The sequence below is a fragment of the Zonotrichia albicollis genome, chromosome 2, assembly GCF_047830755.1.
Source record: "Zonotrichia albicollis isolate bZonAlb1 chromosome 2, bZonAlb1.hap1, whole genome shotgun sequence".
Lineage (NCBI taxonomy): Eukaryota > Metazoa > Chordata > Aves > Passeriformes > Passerellidae > Zonotrichia > Zonotrichia albicollis.
In genome coordinates this window covers 72,317,296-72,340,226 of record NC_133820.1, presented here as the reverse complement: position 1 = coordinate 72,340,226, position 22,931 = coordinate 72,317,296, and the positions used below count along the sequence as shown (strand labels likewise).

Genomic DNA, 22,931 nt, shown 5'->3' with positions numbered 1-22,931 from the left:
GCTCTCTGTGAAGACCGTGATATTTTGTTAGACTTTCTTCCTGCCATCTAGAAGTGAGTAATATGGTTAATTATGAATTTGTTGAATATACCAGGAAGTAATTTGCAGTTTTTCTTCATATTCATGAAAATAGATTATAAATTAATTTTATTGCCCTTAATAGATCATGTTTTATTTGACTTATTTAAATTCTGTCTGTTAGAAGGCCTTGTGAATTATGCCAAAATTCCTAACTTAAAAATAAACAATGATTTTATTGAAAGTAAATTACTGTCTCAGAAATTTTGAGCCACCTAAGAAGAGGTGCCCATCATCTTGCTGCAGTGGAGTTCAGCTTAAGAATATCCAATTGTCAAGTGCAATGTCAATGAAAAATACCACAAGATTGGAAATTAGAATGTCTTTAATATCATTATGGCAAACAGTTTACACAAATACAAGTAGATGGCAGATGTCTTAGTCCAAAGACCTGATAACAACAATACTGTATGCTATAGGTAGGCATGTCTGAAAAAGTCACAACACTACTCATAGCCATTAGGATTTCTTCTGTTTTATCCCTGAACACTTTCTCTCTTCAGAAGGTTATAAAATCCTCTATGTCAGCTGTCTGCCTATTCAGACTGACTGTAAGAAAATGGAATAAAGGTGAGCAAAGATAAGTGAATAAGATGGAGGTTGGTTGGTTTTCATGCTGAGAATCCAAAGATATTCTTGATTTGGAGCTTCCAGGTTCCTGTTGGGAAAGTGATACAGAGTAGTTTGTTCACATGAATACAGCTGAGCTATGGCAGAAGATGTGTTGAATGTCTTGGAAATCAAGAGAGAGGTGGACAATAACTGTGAATGCTCGAACAAAATCCATGGACATTTTTCTCATAGGAGCTGGAACTCATGAGTGTAGAAAATGTCATCACAGATCTCATTAACACCAGCCAATATTCTACTTGGTAGCAGTACTAACCTATCCCATTACTTTCCTATTAATCACTGTTCCTAATATATCACTCTTTAAGATCAAAATGTTTAGGTCAAAAGCCAGAATCAAAGATTTCTGGGGTCATGGTGAATTGTGTAACCTTTTCTGTATTTCACAAAGTCAGGGAAAAATAATTTGCTTCAGTCAACCTTATTATGTGGTTAAAAGGCACATATATAAGGCAGAAACATGTAGGAAAATTTCTGACAGTAAGCAGAGGATGAAGCGTTAATGTTTACACTGTTCTTTCCAAATACTTGCAAATTAGAAGCTTGTCTTCCACTGCATCCACTGCAGTCTGGCTTTGTTAAACTTTTTTTTCTTTTTTTTTTTTTTTTTTTTAATTTTTATGTTCTTATACTGCCAACAAAGCAGATTGTTTATGAACTGTCTGCCTGAGTACACAGCTCATATACTTGCACTACTGTTGTGACTTTCATCCTGTGCACATTTGGAGAAAACTGCTGGCCAATTTTCGCAAGCATGTCTCTCTAGTTATTGCATCTGATGCATGACTCAGTCTGCGTGATTTTTACACAAGTTTATTTTAATACATTGCTGAACTTCTCATCTTTTGAGGTACAAATACAAAAATAAAAGAATTTCTTTACACAAAAGATTGACAAACCCAGAGTTGTACTTATGTTTGAATAAGTTTACAATACTTCTTAAGCAAACTTCAACATTTGAAGCTCAAGTAAATTTGTCAGGTTTTTAGGGACTTCTAGCTACTTCTCTGCAACAAGCAGAGAACCCTTATTGACTTCTGAGTTCTTGATTTATGACTTATATTAGTATTTGGTTTAATTTTAAGAGATGCCAGATAAAAGGTGTAAATGGCATGTAGGTTTGAGGGCATATTACTTATAAAATTGATCTCTATTGAAATTGATTACATAGTCAGCGAAGGAGTTCCCAGTAATGAGTGGCTTGCAGACATGGTTTGTACTCAGACTTCCTAGGCCAAACATTTACATTGTAAGTAATCAATTTTGCCTCAGTTTACTCTGCTTTCTGCAACATCCTATATGCTAAAACTATTTTATTGACTTGAGAAAGTAAAAAAAGAAAAAAAAAGTTAATATTCAGTACTCCTAGAACTGTAATGAAGGTAAAGTCCTTAGAAATTGTTATAATCTTCATGATTAAATTCATATAGCTTTTTTTTTAAGTGATATTTTCTATTTTACTCATTTATTACTCTGACTCTGAATGGCTTGTTCTTACATAAAGACAAACTTTAATTTGATCAGCTATAGCTAAATCTATTTAGTCCTTCCTCCAAACACCTAAATGGGTGTAACATTGTGGTTAGATTGTCATATTGACAGCTGTACTGCTTCTCCAGGAGAGGAGCCGAGAGAGGGAGAGAGAGACAGAGAAAGAGAGAGAGAGAATGCTGACTAAACTTGTTTCAGAAGCAATGGAAAATCTTTTAGAAGATAATGATGAACTATAATGATAGGTAAGAGAGCAAGATACAAATTATCAAGTAGACTTTCAATTCAGGCTGCTTTGTAGACTTCATCAACACAACTGTCACGAAGAGGGCAGATAAAAGGTGAACACAGGTTCTCAATGCTACCCTTTATCTCAGAAAAAATCTATTGCCACCACCTCAGAAAGATTATTTTTGTGTATGAGGAACACTTAGTTATTTGCAGAGCTGATACATAGAGTGAATGACAGATTTGCATAAATGGTGACACATTTGAGGTGATTTCATTTATAATCCCAGGGGGGGAACTGGATTAATTCTGTGAGGAACTGAGAGTACCCATAAACCAGGGTTACTAAACAATTTATAGAGCCTCTGAGTCCTTGAAAGGAATCTTTAATATTATGCCCAATCTTTAATATATGTCCAATAACTACAGAAGGACAGGCAGGCTGGATTTGGGCTGAAATATATAAATGAGAAGGCAGGAAAACTGCTCTGCAGAGTGACCCTAACAAGACTGCTTCAGGTAGATGGTGTGAGAAGAGAAGATTCTTTCAGTAGAGGCAGACATTTTTGACCTCGGTCACAAAAGTCAGCTTCCAATTGTTGTGCAGTTACCCATCCACAGCATAGTGATGCATATAAAGCACCTTTGATAAAAGGACTGGTGGTTTCTCACAAAAAAAAAGAACCTGTAACCTCCCCTTCAATTCTCCCTAGTGATAACCTCTCTGTTCAACCCTTTCTCATACCCATTGAGGCTGTTCTCTTCTTGCTGCAGGAAAAAGGTGTATTCCTTCCTGCCTTTCTCAGAGCCAGACACATAAGATTTTTCTGGCTGTTCACATGAACTCTGAACTAGATGATATTTCTATTAATCAAAAAAAAGGTATTGTTGGCTTTCCTTAGGCTTTGTCTGACCTCAGTCTTCAGCAGTAGGAGGTTATATCACAGATTTTGGAGAGAATAATCTTTACAGGGCATCCTCTTACCACCTACCTCCCACTACTCACTGATATTTTTTCTGCATGTGTATTACTTTCTAAGGGCTGCCTTTTATTTGGCTTTTGCTGAACTAGTGTCTGACTGATTCAATGATCTTTAGAGTCAACCTATCAAAGCAGTTAGGATAGTTAAATCAAAATTTACCAGCCTACTCAAATTTACTTGGTACATTACCTACCTAATGATTGCGTATTGCATACACTGTCTTAGCTTCTAATTCAGGAAGGTCATTTGAACACCAAAGAAATGTGAAATTGTTTATTGATTTCTTAATTATTCAGTGCTTATGGTTACTTCTTCATATTCCATTATGTTGTGGTTGGGATTTTTTTCCCACTTGAAAGTTTAATAAACCAAGATATTAAAAACTAAACAAAGGAGTCTTTAGCAACACAAAGGTCAGGACTGTGATTTTGAAACATTGCTATTCAAATAATAAATATGTTAAATTCTCTTTGAGGGAATATTTCCTTATTCAGGTAGTTAGATTTAATTTTGCTTATTTATATAATGTGAGTGCATATATATAATATGCATACATATGTACCAGGACTCATCTCTATCTGTCCAAATGTGATTAATTTCCTTTTCCCACAGCAGCCCTCACAGTGCTGTCCTTTGCTTTGGTATTTGGAAAAGTGTTCATGGCACACCAGGATTTTGGCTCCTGCTGAGCAGGGCTGGCACAGCGTCATTGCTGTCTCTCCAACATTCCAGCCTCAGCAGCAGGCTGGGGATGGGCAAGATCTTGGGAGGGGACATAGCCAGGACAACTGATCCAGACTGATCAAAGGAGTATTCCATACCATATAACGTCAGCTCAGATAAAAAAGCTAAGAAAAAGGAAGAGGCTTTCATTACTTGTGACATTTCATTCTGGAGTAACAGATATATGTGCTAAACCCTGCTTCTTGAGAAGAAGCTGGGCAACACTTGCTGATGAGAAATAGAGACTAAAATGTTTTGCATTTTTCTTTTGCTTTAGAAAACTTATCTCGACCTATGATTTTTTTCCCATGTTAATTCCTGCTCCTGCCCCTGCTGAGGAGAGGAGTGACAGAGTGCCTTCGTGGGTAATCAGCGTCCAGCCAAGGTCAGTGCACTGTGGGGACTGGAGCAAAGCGCAGGGAGGAAAATCTTGAAGCTGAGGGTTATTGCAGAGTCAGGCTAAGACAGAAAGCATAGTGCTGAAGCAATCGTGTTCCCTGTTGCTGTATGCAATTGTGAGGCAAACCTTACAATTTCACTTATGTATGAATCTGAAGGAGACTGATCTTGATCAATACTTTTTACAGAGCAACATACATAAGTACAGATAGCTGTTAAAGAAAACAGGATTACTTTTCAAAGAGGTTTTCAGCCCAGGTTTATATTCTTTTGCTATCTTGCATTCCTTACACTACTAATAGACCAATTTTATTGAAGCATCTTTTGTGCAACTGCTGAACAACTAGGCTATTATCCTAAAAATGCTCAGTTCAATTAAGAGTGTCCATTTGCTTATGTAAGCAGAAATGATACTTTCCCCCCCTTTCTTGATTACATTTAAGTTCATGGAATTTCAGTGACTCATAACCTTTCAAATATAAGAAATTGGACATTTGCCACATTCTTTGCTTTATTAGCACAACTAATGGAATAATTTACACCAACTAATTTATTTGACAACTTTCCTCCTACTTCTTTTTTTTTTAATTTTACCATTTTCTTTATTATGTTAGATGAAACTGGTCACACAGCAAATTATTTAATTGAATTTTATCGTGTATAGTTGAATGATGTTGATGATGTTGTTTTCATTTGAACCTCTAATTATAGCTTGCCTCATTGTTCCACATTCTAATTATCATCATACTTAAAAACATAAAGAAACAAACAAACAAAAAACCCAGCATTGTTTTCCTATACAATCAGTACTTATAGCAATTTTTCTCTATTGCAAGTAATATGAATCAAAGGATGCCTTGGATTGTCAGCATCCAAAATAGCATGAAACTGCAAAACAATGTTTAGACAACTACATCATGCTAACCAATTTGCTGAATAGTGTTTCTCATGAAAGTAAGATAAAATTTATATTGTACTGATCCAAATACGATTGCCAAGAGCAAACCTGGTCTCCAATATCCCTTCTGTTCCATATTTTGGTTCCTTACAGAATAGTCCTCTACAATTGCACTCTGCTGCCAAATTATGCACAATACTACTTTTGTGAAATGAACAAACGACACTGAGGGCTAATTTGAGGCCATTTAGATAATTTCACTCATGACCCAAGACAGATTTAAGCCCAGGCCCTATGAAGGTAGCAGGCAAATGTATTATCTTATGGTATTATGTATTGCTCCAGGTCAGGAAGACTTCAATAACATTAAAAAAAATCTCCTAAAATTGAAATATTAATAATTTACAAAACAGAAACCTCAACTAATAGTCTCTGTTCATTTTCAATACCACTGTGACTTGTTGGCTATATTACAGAAATATGTTTTATCTGGTATAGCTTTTGCAGCAATATGTGTAGTAGGATCATGCTTTTCAAGCAGGCATCTGTATAATTTTGCCAGAGTTGCTATGCATTGCAAAGTCTATAATTTTTAACTGATTTTGCCTGACTATTAGTCAGAGATTGGAGATCTGGTCCTCTAAAGCTCCCTAACTGTGGGAGAATAGTCCACATAGGTCTCACCTTATGTGTCAGTCACACATGTATGTTGTTATGTTAAAGCAGGAATTTAACTAAGGCATTAAGATGCCCAGCTGTTCAAAACCCAAAAATTAGATATCTGGCTGAAGACTTGCAATTCCAGGCTAGCTAGGCACCCGAGTCCTACAAAACCTGTACAGCATAGTGTATGCAGTGCTTTTGCATTTAGTAACCTGTTAAGTAGCAGGGCATAATAGTCTGCAAGTATGCATGCCTCTCGCTCAGGGCTGCAGTTGAATATTTCTGCGAAATAGTCTTACAGTCTGAGGAAGCTTTCTGTATTAAATCTTGGAAAAGCATCATGTTGTTTTTTCCCCTTGGATGGTTTCTCTCTTTGCATTCATTCATGAATGCTATGAAAATATAAAATAATTTTCTGCATTGTTATTTTAATTAAGATCAGAAATGGTTTTTAGTTTTCCATCCTGCCACACATTAAGGTTTATCATGCAGTGTTTTAAAGTTCAAGAATTAGATAAATTTTGGATTTAAACTGGACTGAAAGATGGGCTACTGGAGAGTAGCTGATTAATATATGGTCTCTGCCACTAATCTGTGTTCTGCCTGATGTGAAACCCACGGAAATATTTAGTTTGTGTGTGACTGTTTTGCTGTGAGGGCCCACTTCCATTGCACCATGCTGCTCAGGAAAATAGGCAGAGCCAAATACAGGAGAAACCTCAGGTATCCTACTGGACAATAAATTTATAAAAATTGGGCTACAGAACCAGGATCCATTTTGCTGGCTTTGCTTGGGATTTGATGATCCTGTTTTCCTGACAGAATAGCATTTCAGGGTCAGAAAGGCACTGGGTTTTCAAAAAATATCGGAAAGTCTGTTACTCAGGAGTGTTTTTAGGCTGTCATTTAAATTGAGTGTTGTAAAATCATAAATTCAAATCTGCTGTGTCAGCATTGGACCTAATGGGTTGGGTTTTGGTCTCCTAAATCAGGACCTCAGCAATATACTACACAGTGAAAAAGCCCCAGTACTGTGATGGCTTCATTTCCTAACAGAAAAGAAATTCCTACCTCAGCCATGAAATCTAGATAAGATTTTTTTGAACTTTTCTGATCAAAATATCTGCATCTAATTAAAGAGCAAGAGTTCTAAATCATATAATATAGATTAGATTGCATGTAACTCAACCCATAGAAAATTATTATTACTTAATAGAACACTGAATCTTGGCTAATAGTGCTCAATTCTGAATATATTTTTGCAAGGGAAAAGTGATGGGTTTGTCATTAATAAAAGCAATTCTAGGGAAATGTTGGGAAGTATTTTTTATATATTATCAACAAAGTCACTGGGTACTTTTTTACAAAAAATATTTACATAATGACTCTGTTCAGTCAATAGAAAGCTCTGTAGTGATAAAAACTCCTAGAAGTGTTAATAAAATATTTAAGTTGGGCTGACTAGAATCCGTAAAGAATTTTTAGTAATTTCTTTATTCTTATTGTCACCAAAGTAATGTTTCTAATGTTTTTTTTCTTTAGGTTTTAACTGAATGCTCAGTTTAAATATGTATTCAGTAAGACTTCTCAGCAGATTGGAAAAAATATGTACTTTTAATAAAAATTATTTTAAATACCCCAAGATATCATACAGGACTAAGGACATTCTGATGTGAATGGCTCTTTGTATTATGCCCATTACTTTATTCCTTGTGTTTATTTTCTGTGCAAAGACATCCGGGCTAACATCAAGCGCCTAAAATAATTGCTTAAGAAATGAACATTCTTCTATGCTATGGTTAATGGAGAAAGAAAGTATATCCCTTGCAGAGGTTATTCAGCCCACTGTGATCTCCTTGCTTTCTCCACTAAGTATAGAAGGAATGCACCCAGCTAAATTAATTGCTTTAATTAGCTGCCTAAAACTAAGCTATGCTGTTGAGTTTTGAGGATTGTTCTGGGAAGAATTTGCCAGGATAATCCTCGGGGGCTGCAATACTTCACTAATATAATACTTAGTTTAGTTAAAGAACAGTATTTAAATGTAAGAGATGCTGATTTTGCATATTTAATCTTTCTTTGATGTTACTATTCATAATTGAGGTTTTTTTGGTTGTTGTTGTTTTTTTCCATTCTTTACAACTAGTTTTAAACCGTAAGACATTCCCAAGTAAAAAACTATGCTCAGTGTACTACAGTCAGTCTAAAGTACTTTTACAAAGCTGTGGGATCAATATGACAGACTGCTCCTGAATTACTTGTAGTAATTATTAGAGTTTAATTTGAAGGAAACAAAAGATGTTGAATTTATCTTCTTGACTTACAGACCAGTTCTCCAGTTACTTTTGAATTACAAAGATTGTCAAGAGCTGGTAATGACAGTTAGTGCTTAATTTAGGATTGTAATGGTCAAAGTGCATGTCCAGAACACTAAATACAGTTCCTGAATTGCTAAAATGTGACTCAGCTGTATTCCAATCTTTATTCAATTTATACTTTGGACAGGTAACTGAAATGGAGAGAAATAATGGTTATATGCTACATGGATAGTCCTCATTTTCTGGAGCCAATGAGGGATGGGTCTGGCAACTGGGAACAGCCAGCACTTGTGTTCAGTTATATTACATGTCCACCCATAATAATGAATAATAGGAGTTTTAGCTAGTGTAGAACTACACTGTTGTCTTTAGTGTTCTGGTACAAAAGTAATTTGTAACAGCTATTGTCATGGCTTAACTCCAGGCAGCAATGAAGCCTCACGTCAGTACTCACTCACTCACTCACTCACTCACTCACTCACTCACTCCCACATCCTGCAGTAGCAGGATGGAGCAGAGTCTAGGAAGAGTAAAAGTGAGAAAACTCGTGGGTTGAGATAAAGAAAGTTTAATAGGTGAGGCAAAAGCTGCACATGCAAACAAAGCAAAACAAGGAATTCATTCCCTATCTCCTATGGGCAGGCAGGTGTTCAGTCACCTGCAGAAAAGCAGAGATCTGCCCTGTGTAAGAATGACTTGGGAAGACAGATGCCACCACTCTGAACAGCTACCACTTCCTCCTTCTTTCCCAGCTTTATATGCTAAGCATGATGCCGTATGATCTGGGATTTCCCTTTGAGGTGGGGTCACCTGCTGTGGCTGTGTCTCCTTCCAGCTCTTTGTGCAACCCCAGCCTCTTCAATGGGAAAAGCAGAAAAGGTCTGTACTCTGTGCAAGCACTACTCAGCAGTAGCAAAAGAATCCCTGTGCTATCAACACTGTTTTTACCACAAATCCACAGCACAGCCCCATAACAGCTACTTTGAAGAAAATTAATTCTACCCCAGCAGAAATCAGAATTATTTGTAACTATGATGGCTTATAGCTCTTTACAGCAGAGCTGCTGGAGATTAAACCAGAATCCAGCACCTTGTTTCCAATAGGTAATCTTAAAATGAAAGTAGCACACATCATTTTGCTTATCATAATGAAAGGCTATGTGGAGCAAATGAGTGTCTTTAGGACAAATGGAATCTGTGGCTTTGTAGCTTCTCCATGCTGTTGAAGATTTATGGCATGGGAACTACAAAGGGTCCATTATATTTTTCAAATAAATATTGGAAAATACCATAAAGCAGAATCAAATCTCACTCATATTTCCAAGGCCAGAAGTCTTAAGCAAAGGCAAATATGGATCAATTTTATTTTTCACTTGAATAACATATAAATTTTCTGTGAAAACTATTGTATGCTATTCAAGTTTGTCTTCTTGTACTTGTTTGATTTTTAATCTGAGGCAATATTAATTTCTTTACCAAGGGAAAATATTTTTCTTCTAACCCTTCTATGAAAAGTTATTCTTTTGAAAAAGGATAAGAGATGAAATTCTAGAAAAAATTAAACTTTGCTGTGTTTGAAGACATGCCAGGCTCATAGAGGAAGAGAGATCACTCTACTACTGAGAATGAAGGAAAAAAAGAGGCTAAATAAAAGATGTTTGCATAATGTTTTAATAGACAGGTTTCTTAGTGAGAGTGTGGCTTTTCTTTAACCTCTTGTGCTGTATTAAGAAAAGAGGAATTCAGTGCTAAACACACTGAAAACTGATTAACATTTGACTATTTACTTCCAGTTCATACAGTTAAGTATGTTGGCATTAAGCAGATAATGTACCTAATTACTTCTAGAAGGAAGTATGAATAATTTGATTCCTCCTTGGATGTTTGTACAATGTAAATTAAATAAAAAATGTTTTTTTATGAATTCATGCAAATTTTGCTACTTTCATTTCAAAAAGTGTGCATATACCCAAGAGGAATATCTTAAACTATTTCAAAGTTAAAAAAAAAAGAAATAGGATGAAGACTATGTGTCCAAATCTATCAAGTGCTTTCCACTGTCTTTTTGAAGATATAAACACAGTTTCAGTTCTTATTCATCAAGAGGTTTAAGGATATATTAATTATTTGTCTAAACTGGACAGATTCTGCAACTTTTTGATCCAAAAATAAAACTGAAATCATATTAATTTACTGTGACTTTCAAATATTGCTGTTGCAATAATATCAAGAAGCATGATATTTAACGAGAGAGAAGGGGGAAAAATCCCTATTCACATTTTTCCTCCTCTATGTCTGGATGGAAATATACAGGGAGGAGCAGAAAAAAGTGGATCAAGCTGTGACCCTGAGCACCATATTGCCATAGACACATTAGAAAAGTTTCTGTAAGCTAAAGTCAGAATAAGTCTTTGGAATGCATGCAGAAGCAAGGAGTACTAAAAGACATTCAAAACTTAAATTGTAACACTGAGAATTTTTATTATTTGACTTCTTTGTTCAGTGGTGTCTTGAAACTCTGAATTTCTCTGCCTAAATCTGCTCTTCAATCTGATTTGTGAAGCTTTCTGAGATGTACCTGTAATGAATTAAGATGCTCAAAATGCTGTTGCTGCTAACCTTTTTAGCTTTTAAGTTTTTACTCCAAACAGTAGAAAAATAGATGATAATAAAATGTATCTTTATTTAATTAATTTTATTTCAAACTGTGTAAAGACACAATTCACTTCTCTGCCAAAGAAAATGGTATCTCACATATCCTTATATTTATCTAATACAATAGCAGTGAGATTATTTACTGTTTCATCTAGGGGAATTCTCTGTCCATTTATTGCAAAAAAATTGTTGAAAAAAGATTAATTTTTGAAATATTAATCAGATGATCAATAACAATTAGACACAAAATTTCTATTATGATAGTCAGAGATAGATTTCCAAATTCAATAAATAGTATGACTATCTCAGGGTTGAGTTTTTTTCAGACAGATTGAGCACTCAAAATTTTTTACTTTAATTAATGTATTGAAAAGTGTATTGTGGCTAAGAGGGATTAGATTCAGAAGCAGAATTTTGTATAGGAAACAGATTACAAAAGAGATTCCTCAGACATCCAATCCTGAAGAACTTCAGGTTATAATAAATCAGCTTTATTTTTAAATTATCACAATTAATCTATTTTTTGTTTTTTTACACAATCATCTGATTATCATTAGACTTTGGCCATCAATCCGTCACAAAAAAGCATTCTCCCACTGTTCACTTTTTAGCTTTGTATTGTCAGATTCCTACTTTGCAAAGTATCTTGGCTTCAGTTTTGAAAATGAAGATATTCTCAGGAAGAAAGACTTGAGACTGATCTGCGTTTTCAAATGTATCATTTTCATTGGTAATTGTTTTCCTCCAAACCACAAATATCTTTATAAATTTAATGCAAGCTGAAATATGTTTTAGAGTCAGAAGGAAAAGAAAAATATCTAATAGAATAAGGAAAATCTCAGGATACAAGAAACCTATGTTTAAATTACGACCAAGAATTAAGTTTCCACATCTCAGATAAGGGTTAGTATTTGTATCTTTAAAAAAATATTTGTTTCCAAAGAAGAACAGTTACAGAACATTGTGTGGTTAAGCTATCCACTTTCAGAACTTCATTTATGTTTAATTATCTAAAATTTGTTGAGTTTCATTTTTATGCAAATGTGAAATTAAAAAACTCTAAAAACTGGAAACTATTATGCAAATAGAACTCTTGTTTTCCAGTTAATCTTATCAGGAATGAGGAAGGAATAGCCTAAATTTGTGTTAAATAATGAGAAAAGTGCTAGAGAAAAGCTTTTCTCAGACATGCTTATGTGTTTGCACTTTTTCTTCCATTTGAGGAATGGAGGAATTTTTGGTTGTTGTTGTTGGTTGTTTTTTTTTCTAATAAATAAAATTATTTCTTTCAAAGATTATTTTTAGCTTTTTTCAATTGTATAACTGTGCCAGAAGTCAAGTGACATGTCAGCTATTCTCTGTGTCTGAAGATGCACCATTTGTAAGTGATCCTTTCTGCTGGGGGAAAACCAGCCTCTCAGACCCCTGAATCTGGGTACTCCATCCCAGAACATTCATGTTCAAACTCCCGCCCAACCAAAGATCCTTTGCTCTGATGCTGTAGTCACTAATGTGAAATATCTAGATATCCCATTTTAATTTATTGCCTTACTTTTACTCAAGAGCTCTAGTTTTCCTCTTATTTTCATTATGCTTTATAAAACAATTGAGTTCGTGTATTTGACATCATTAAAATGTTTCATTGATAATAGGAAAAAGAAAGTTAATATAAACCCATGAAAACATTAACAAAATTTTGACTACTTTTTACTATTCAGTAATCTAATATGTTTTTTAAACCAGAGCGTCTTAAAAAATGAGCGGTTATTGAATAACAATTTCAATTACATTAACCCTCAAGAAAAAAGGCACCTCTTATACAGACAAAGAGCTGTGCTGGATAACTATTTTGCATGATATGATCACACTCTGAAAGAGTTAGATCCTGAAATATTTTAAATGCATTACTGATTGCAGACAGATGCATTCTGACTCAGAACATTTCAGAGCTAATTGAAATCCTGACATGGTGTTTAGGACAATGTCCCTTCTAATTCTTGCAATCCTACCAGTTGGCCACAGCAACATCATACTGCATTAAAATACATCAGGATTTTCAAAGCTGCAGTTTCCATTGTGTAAAAAGCAAAGGAAAAGAAAGGGCAGTATTTTGCCAGAGCTTTAAGTGTATTGTGTTTATTGCACTGCATATATTTCTATTTTATACCCACTTTTATTTAGTTGTAGTGATTGAACTTTGGTTATATTACTGCCCATTAAAATGGAGTACCATGCCCATCATTCACTTCTAAATGCTGACATAAAACTTTCAAAATATGTGAAACATTTATATTTAAAATAATAAATTGGAAAAACCCAACCCACACTGAACACCCTATACAAAGAATTCTGGGTAGAATTTCATCCAATACATATTTATAAGAATTATAAATCCTGTGTATCTTACACAGCTGTTAGCAAATAATTATAAAGTCAGATGACAAAAATAACACTATATTTCAGCACTTCTGTGATTCTCAAAATTCTTATCCTTATCTTGCTTTAATATTACCTTGTTTTCAAATCTGTTGGAAATTCAGAGCTTTATGACTTCATTGGACTCCTGATTTTCTAAGGGATGCACATGCATGATATAAAACAGACCCCCTTAAATATATCAGGCAGTAATATATTATAAATTCAAGAACTGTGAGCAAAAATATGGTTTATTAAATATTTGTAATTACACATGAATATTGTTATTCTTGAAGTCAGAAGTGGTTTAATAAGTCAGAGTAGTATAAAACATCTCGGGCACTTATATACTGATATTGAAGAATTTTTAATGCTGAAGAAAGCACAGAAAGTAAAATAAAACATAAGCAGAAAGAAAATCTAGAAATTAGTTTGGAACTAAGAAGTCTTTTTTTTTTTCATTTTGCCCCCTGATTTTAGCTCTATTATTTATGCAAATATTTAGTGATGGTGATGATGATGATGATGATGATGATAATGATAATGATAATAAGTGGGAACACACTGTCCTTAGGAAAACTATGAAATAATAATAATAATCATGAAAAAACTTTATAAAATTTTCTTGTTATTGCTATTCCAAGTTCAGTTTGTGTAATGGAAATTATTTCTGAGAGAAAATCTACTTGCAAACTTGGTAGCTGCCTTTCCCTGCCACTCAGCCATCAAAAGTTGTGTTTTAAGACTTAGTATGCCCACTGCATAATATGTATTTTTAAATTCAGTTTCTTTCCAAGCAAAAGGTACCTGAAATTCAGGTGGAGAGAAATGGTGATTCAGTAAGCCTACTTTTGTGGAATGAATATATAAATCTTAATCTGAGTCATAATTCATAAATATTAATCTCTTTCCTTTGCACTGGAAGAATACTGAGTATCATCAGTTTTTCTTAACTACTTAAAAACATTGGATATAAAGCATTAGAAACTGTTGATTTGAAGGAGTGATTTGTGTTAACATCAGCCATCTTCTGCTGTTTATTATTAAAGTCTCCTTTTATGACCCCAGTAATTAAGAAACAACCTGTCAACAGTTGAAAAAACCAAATTCCCTTTAGTGAATTGCCACAACACTTGATTTTATGAATTAACTCCAGATCTAAAAGTTCAATTGTTTAATGAATTCCTATGTTCCTATACATATATTGTATATTTAGTTACCTAAATTGTAAATTCAGCTTTAAGATAAAAATATGCAAGTAGTCTATTTGAATACAAAAATGAACTTGGCTAATTTAGAAATAATAGCTTATTTAATCTATGCATCATTCATAATATATAGTGCACATATTTACCAAATATAGGCTGTAATACTTTAAACAAAATACTTTTAAATTCAAAAAAGAAAACTAAGGAAACAGATGACCTTTCTCACGTTACTGAATTTCTCACTTGTCAGAAAAATTCAACAGCTTTTGACATCATTCCAGTTGTTACTGACCAATTCCCACCTACTATTTAAGAGAAACTTTGACTTTTATTTAATTAAAAACAAAAGAATCCTTCACTCATTCCTATTTATTCCAAAGCAAACTAGAAAATGTATTACTTTTTTTTTTTTTTTTTTTTGGGTTCTTTTCCTCTTTTCAATACTGGGAAAACAGAATACAAGGAGTGGGAAGTGTTTCATATTAATTTTATAGTTCTTAAATTCTGATTGCTGCTGTGTTTATCTTTAATTTCAGAACACTGGGTTAGAAGATAATCCAAAGGAAGATGTATTTGCTTCATCTGTTGAGTCCCTTATCCTGACTTCTTGAGAAATAATTAATTTGAAGGTGTATTAAGGTATTTCACTCAGCAGCTTTTGATCACTAGCAGATTATGACTGCTGTAAAGGGGGTTTGATTTGGACATTTTAGGTAAAAGAAAATTAAAAACAGTTGGGCTAGCCCAAAGTACCTCTGAGAAGCTAGAAATCATACCAGAATTTTTTTCCTGTGCCATGGTATCATTTGCATGATCTACTGGCAGAACATTTATCCAGGAGAACTCTGTTTTAGGCCTTCGTCAGACTTATCAGGCAGAGGTTTAAAATATACAGGTTTAGTATGTCAGTGTTATGCCTTAGCCACCGTCTGCATTTTATTAGAGAGTCACTGGATAGCAAGGATAGCAATAGCTAAGGGAAAACAGCCTGCTCTCCTCTAAATTGAATATTCTACCCATGTTTTGCAAACTGGACCATGGCTTCCTTGAAAAATTCCTAGATAACATCTATATCCCCTCCCCACTATGTAAAAAGATGAGAAATGAAATATTCCAGCTTTGATTTGAGCATGCCTATTTATTTTGCCAATTTTTTGTGTCCCAAAGTGATTATTGTTATTTCAGAAAAAAACCACTTGGCCTATTGCATCCCCAAAGCTACCAGTTAGGAATTTTTTGGACAGAACCCCTTAGTCCCCTACAGAATCTCAAGTGCTTTGGTTTGTTTGGCAGGATTTTCCCATGCTTCTCTTTTCAGTTTCAGGTTCCTAATGTCACTTCAAAGGTACTTTATTATTATTCTTCTTCAAGCCTTTGGGAGAATGGGATCTTACAAACTTTCGTCTGCTTTGTTATTTTGTTGGGGTGTTTTTAGAAGAAGCCTTAGAGACATATGAATAAGAAACAGCTTTGCAAGGCTATAATTATCCTTTTTTTTTGACATTTGAATTTGGGCATCTGTGAATCTATTTGTCCCATACCTTCATAGGGCTTAGAGATAACATGATTTCTTATATTACCCTTAGAATGTTCATTAAACTAGAGCTTTGCATTCAGAAAACTATGATCTCTAATCAATATACTGCCATTGCATAAGCAGTAGGTCACTTGTGGCCTCTTTCCAGATCTTTTCAAGTAAATCCCTGCAACAGTCTCCTGCACACTGACATGTTTCTGCTGATTAAAACATGGAAATCCAAATATATAGGTGTCAGGCTGAAAGGCAACAGTGAGACTAAATTATGGTCTTCTCATATTTAAACACAGCATAACACTACTAGCTGTGCTTTTTCCCATCTGTTTTACAAGAAAGAATTAAAAAGGAAAGTATTTGCTGTAGCTCCAGGTGCTTGCAATGCACCCACTTAACACAGATGGCAGAAGGCCTGCCTGTCAATGAGTAGAACTTCCTTTTCCAAGCAAACTAGAATTGTGGCTAAAATTGTATGGTTCTTGTTTTGCCTTTCCCCCCCCCTTTTTTTTCTTTTTTTCTCACACTCTGCCCACAAGAGATAGGACATTTTCTTTACTGAGTATGATTTATGAAGTGCAGACTTTTTCTGATGCATGATATAGATAAAAGGCAGTCTTGAAGGAATTGTGCCTGTCTTCTACCTTAAAAATTCTCAAGGTTGAAATGCCTAAGAGATGACACCAAATTCTTACGGGAATTTCACTTGCAGGAAGCTACATTACCCAGAATTTAGTTTTAATCTAGGTGAACACAGAATTTTAGGTACGGAAATGGCCACCCAAATTGCTAAATCCAGTTTTTGTTATTACAGAAAAGCCCCCAACAATTCATACAGTACCTTCATAAATTCCTACACGAACCAATCAAAGTGGATTATTCCCGCATTTATTTGATATGATTTCTCTGAAGTGGTTCTTCTGCTCACTTAGCTGCCAAGTTGTTAATAGCCTTGAAACATTAATTTAGTATTACATAAAAACTCAAATAGCCTGCTCTGATTCCTTTCTAAGGATTCTGTTTAATTGCTCTGCTTTAGTATTGCCCCATGGTTCCAAAGACTTCTCTGTTTCCTCTAACATTTTGTCAAGAAGAATGTAAAATGAAGGGCTGCTTTATCTTCTTAGCAATGAGGGTGTTCTCTTTCTCGTGAACAGGATTACTGCATCCTTACCTCATCTCTTAACAAAGATCAGACTAACAAAATTAATTAAAGCAGAAATTACAGGCTCTGAAAATCCAAACAATGTTTGGAAATGCACACTTGGTGTGGGCGACTACACCAACTTTTAATATCTCTTCATATGTATTCATGTGTATGCAGCAGACTATAAATTGCCTCATTGACTATATCTAAGACATTTTTAAGTAGGTCTGGCCTGTTGTCCCGCTGATATAGCCTAAACTGCTGAAGACATTTTTGTTTCACAGCACATATGTTACAGATCTTAGCCAATGTGGCTGCTCACTAACAGAGGGCAGCTCTTCTGTCAGCTCTCAGGCTTCTTCTTGTCCAGTGCTCCTTTGATATATTGCTCAGGGAACACTAATCAGAAACATACAGTTTGCATAGAGGCAGCCAGATTACAAGAAGCCAATGTGTCTGTTTTTTGGATGATTAGATGAGGTTTTTTTATACTGTGATTGGCTACATAAATACACTGGTATTTGGGGGCAGAGTAGAAGGTAAAGTTGGATCTGCACAGAGTAGGATAAATTATTCTACTAGACTAAAATATGCCTATGGCAGACTCTTTCCTTGGAAGCTAAAGAAGATATCAACTGATGTGATGAAGAAGTACTACCAGCAATAAATAGTGACTGACAGAATATTTGGAGAAGATAGGGGATTGGTGTCTTCTGTATAAATAACAAAGGATAGGAAGCTAAACAGCCTGTTCCAAACCAGATCATTAAAAGGAATTAGAAATACAAATTAAGGGAGAGACTGAATTTTGGATTAAAAACTTGCTTCAATTATGCCATTTTAAAAAGTGAATAATTTAGTGGTTTGGGTTTCTTATGTGGATTTTTTTTTTTCTTCTCAGCTAAGTCTCCAAAGAGCCCTCTACTGCAGTGTGGCATGTGGAAATCTTTTTCACACAGATTTTCTGGTGCATACAAAAACACTTATTATATCATAAAGCATAGCTTTCTAAACCCCTGGTATGTGTCCTCTGCAAGGATAACGTTTAGACTATAAATTAAAAATGATCAGTGATCAGTAGCTTTGCACACTGTCTTTGTATTTGCAACATACTGCTTGCTTGGCAGCACATCTGCGACTGAAGGGAGATGATTCTGCTTCTGCTTGAGGTCGTGTTCTGTCTGCATTATCAGTAGCTTTGTTACATCCAGCCAAACCCCTAGCTGAGGTCACAGGTCCTCATTTCAACTAGGTCTGCTGCAACCTTGCTAATTTACTCTGGACGTGAGTCCAGCCCTTTTGCTGGGTAAGGTCTAGATTCTTAGCATGTTTTTTCAATATTTGCTGAAAACTGAAGAAAGGGGAATATCCTGTAATTAATCTGCACATAGGTTCAGTTTTCCTTTCTCTGACAAAGCTATTTACAGTTATGATCATTATGCACATTGGTAAATTATCCGGACTGTGCGAGATCAATGACTTTAAATATAACAGGAGAACAGAAGCAATTTATAGTATAAAAAGAGGGAAATGCTCAATTTGGAAAGTTTATTAACAGAACTATAATTATCAGATTTAATATTAGAAACAATACCAACTGTTTTTTTTTGAAAGACACAATTTATAGGTAGAATTGCCTAGATTTTTTTTTTTAAGATTTAGAAAGTTTGAATAATTAAAATTATTTCCCCTCATCCTTCCCCTTTTAAATGGAAACATTTAAATGGAATTAAAGAGACAACATATTGCAAGCTTTTTTCCAAGCTAAAATATACAACGGATTAGTATTCTGAAAGCAAATTGGTTCATAATTGTCTGAGTGCCTTACCACAGGAAGGTATCTTTCCTTCTCAAAAAAGTGTGATGTTCTTTATTCCTTTTACACAGGCATTCCATCTAACCTCTGCTTAAATTAAAACCCCACGTTGTCTTTCTCACAGGCACCATTTTCATCCTTTGTTCTGTATTCATCTCTGATCTCTTGAAGCTAAGATATTGAAAAGGATAAATTTGGCTTGATAGCAGTATGTGTAACGATGCTACTGTAGGTTGCTAGGATACCATTTGGTGGTCAACTGTCTCTGGTGCAGCTGCTCTTAACAGCCAGACTGATGGACACATTTGCTTTTATTGCCTTTAGTGCTTGGGCTACAGAAAGTTTCCTTTCATCTATTAAATTTTGACTTTTGAGAGGAGGTAAGCTTAGAGACAAAGACATGGCAGACAAGGAGACACATGTTGTTATTTTATTTTGTTTTAGTAACAAATGTGCTATCCTAATGAATTCAAAAAGAAACATCCCAGTCTCTGCAAGTTTTACAACTTTTGGTACAAGAGCTAACACAAGATCTACTACAATGTCCATTACAGCAGCTGAGAATCTTTCACTGATTTACTATGACTCTGCTACCACCCCTTGTCTTTTTCCCTGAGGATTTTGAGGGCTAAAAGCAAAAGATGCATCACGTGTGTGATTTAGTTGGTGGGGTCTAAAAGTTCATATGCTTTGTAGGATACATGTGAAGGGAATGTGTAAGAAATTCAAACTTTACTCACGCAAGAAAAAACATACTTTTTCCACAAGAACAAGTAGTTGTTACTTTTGTTTTGATATAATTGCTTATGAAACAATGAATTCTGTTACAAATTCCTGAGTGCTGACCACTTCTAGAAATTAGTCAGCTTAATTAAGTCACAAAGTATGAGTATTTGCTACTTTAAGTTTAGATGACATTTCTCCAAATAAACAAACAAACAAAAAACCAAAAAAATAACAAAAAACCCACAAAAAATTGAAACCACTAAAAACCCACAACAAACAAAAACCATCCTTCCCAGCTGGTAGCTTCCATTCCCCTCCTGGTCTGATTTTGTTCCTGTTTTCATTCACAAATTCTATATAATGGGCACTCTTATGGAAACACAAGGAAGGAACACTATACCAAGAGTACCAGGACACTAAAATCTTGATATTCGTATATTTAATATGTGAAGAACCTAATTACAATATGTATTTCTTCTTTTGGATAAGAAAAAATCCACCAACCAACCAAACCACACAATGTTCTCTACTAATGTAAATTTCTTTCCTAACTTGCTTTAAGTCAATGGGAATTTTGAGTGAATTTTAGCCTGAGTGAAATCTGAAATTTCAGTCTTAACCTCAATAATAAGAATTTAGAGAGTAAATATTTACATATTAAAAATATTTCTCCCTGTAGTATTTGTCCAGCACAGGGAAAGGTAATTATATTCACAGAACAACAGTTTAACTGATAAATGGTCTTTATGCAAAGTTGTCACTACTAAACCTCCAGCAGAGGTGGAAGGCATCTTGACACTATCTGTGGTAGCGAATTTATGTTCCTGACCATTGTCAATACAGAGGAAGGAATTGCTCTAGTGTGTGATTTAACTCACTTGTTTTAGGCATTTAACTGTAAAATGAGATACATTGCACATATTTCTCCTGAAAGACTTTAAAAAGAGCCTGAGGTTATAGACAACTATATTTAGTTAGATTAATATTAATCTTAATCTTTCTTGTAGGTTAACTTCCTAAACTAGTGATATTTGCTTCTTTCTATATTCAGAGGAAACAGAAAATTGCCTTCAGAGAAGAGTTCACCATGAGTTTTTTAGGTGTCTCAGAAAAGGATAAAACTCCCTTTGGAGATAAGTTTCATTTTCATTTGACTGTAGTGGGAACCAGTATTGCAGCCTAGACCAAGTACCAGACTTTCAGAAGCCTAAGGTGAGGGGATAGGAATAGCAGCTTTAATGAGTATCTATTATTTTACAAAACAGCATATCCTGCAAAAGTAATGAGCCAGGAGCAAATATTGGTAAATGTTGCAGAGGACACATGTTATTTGGGATAGCAGATGGGCATCAGGTAACAGCTGATTAGGAAGTTACTCCCTAGTGAGTTCAAATATATCTGGACAGAAGGTGCACAAACAGCATCGTGGCACACATGTGAACTCAGTGAAAAATTCTGGCCAGTCTCTGGGATTCCTCTCTCCACATTCCTTTATGCCCAACACTGAATTCATGATTACTAATATCTGTAAATTATACTGGCAGTGTATCATTGTTTTCTAACAGCTATGGCTGCCAGTGAAGGACTGTATACTTTGCTTAAGCCATGGAAAGTTTGATGTGGTTAGGTCAAGGCAGTTTATTCTGAGAATTTGCTAGGTTCTTGGCTACTACTAATACAAATAATTCTAAAACCACCTCCAACAACAACGAAAAATCAAGCTCTAGCCAGGTACCTTAAAATTTTATTGTGTTTCACAGATTTTTTATAACCATTCAGATACTAGTACACATCACCAAGGAGTTTAAAAGCCAAACCTAATACTACCAGCAATAAAGAAACCAAATGGTAAATTTTGTGCTAACTATAATCCCTAGCTGCTCTGTGCAGATGCTTTTTCTGTAGGATTTTCTATCTCGTTTCCAGAGGAGAGATCAAAAACAAGTTTTGCTGTCATAATCCAGTTACAGTCAACATCACCAGCACAAAAGTGGCAGTAAATCTACCATATTTGGGTACAAACTCCTGCTAGTGCTTCATCATTAGGAGGATACAAAAAAAGGTATTTTGCATCAGTACACATATGCCTGGGTCTTCAATCTTTCAAGGTGCAATGAACCTCAGCACTAACAGGTAAAACAAGGAAGGCTGTCTTTTAAGAACACTCAAATAATGCCTCGGATCAAAAGTAATGCCATGAACACAGCCTTAGGTCATGTTGGGGAGTCTAAACACTCTAAGTTACAAGGATGCTCAACAATTTTTGTTGGAATTTTTCTTCCTAAACTCTAAAATTGAGTTTAAATTGATTAATACTTCCATTAACAACAAGAGCAACAAGTGTGTGTCTTATCAAACTGACTCACAAGTGTTTTTTGGGCTTTGTGTATTTTTTTAACTAAAACTGGTATGTTTTGGGATTTTTTTCATGACAAATAAAATTTAGCACCAAAATTTTAAAAATAAAAGAAGCATATTTTCCATGAAAAACAAGGAGGGAAGGAAATCTGGGTGTCTGGCTTGACTCTTTACTTGCAATAAAGTAGAGCATTTTCACTCAACAGCACTGAGGAGGAGGCACTGCTGCAGTGTGAAGTTTTGTGGCTGCTAACTGCTGAGGTCATCTTCACTTCTGAGCTGAGACCACAGCTAGGGAACAAGGAAAAGAGGAAGTTCTTAAGAAATTCCCTGACCTGAATTTTCTGTAAAAAGGATTTATGTGTCTATTGCTACCTTTATTAGGTGAAAGATTTATACCAGTGCCACAACAAAACCAGCTACATTGTTGACTTCTGCTTTCAGCTGGACACTGATTATTGCAGCATAAGAGAGATGAGTTTATATTTATAAATGGTCAGCATTGAATGCTGTGTAGTACAGGCATGGTTACAAGGATCTCAACACTGAAAAATATTCCTATAGCCCAAAGTCATGTACTTCCTATGGCAGAGGAGCCAAGAGCAGTTCACATACAGAAGATATCTGTGTTCCTTAGACAGTTATTTATGAACTACTTTATCGTG

The 22,931-nt window shown here is 34.9% G+C and overlaps 1 long non-coding RNA gene across 4 annotated transcripts in view; it reads left to right on the top strand.

Moving 5' to 3' along the window:
- The first annotated feature begins 2,234 nt into the window (after positions 1-2,234).
- LOC113459322 (uncharacterized) overlaps positions 2,235-22,931 on the top strand; it is a 78,194-nt gene continuing 57,497 nt past the window's right edge. Inside the window, exons 1-3 of one of the 4 annotated variants that reach the window (XR_012579050.1) lie at positions 2,235-4,518; positions 9,164-9,290; positions 15,225-15,327. This is a non-coding gene — a long non-coding RNA (uncharacterized LOC113459322). The remainder of the gene's footprint in view (positions 4,519-9,163; positions 9,291-15,224; positions 15,328-22,931) is intronic. The other 3 variants (XR_012579051.1, XR_012579052.1, XR_012579049.1) reach the window with 3 other exon arrangements.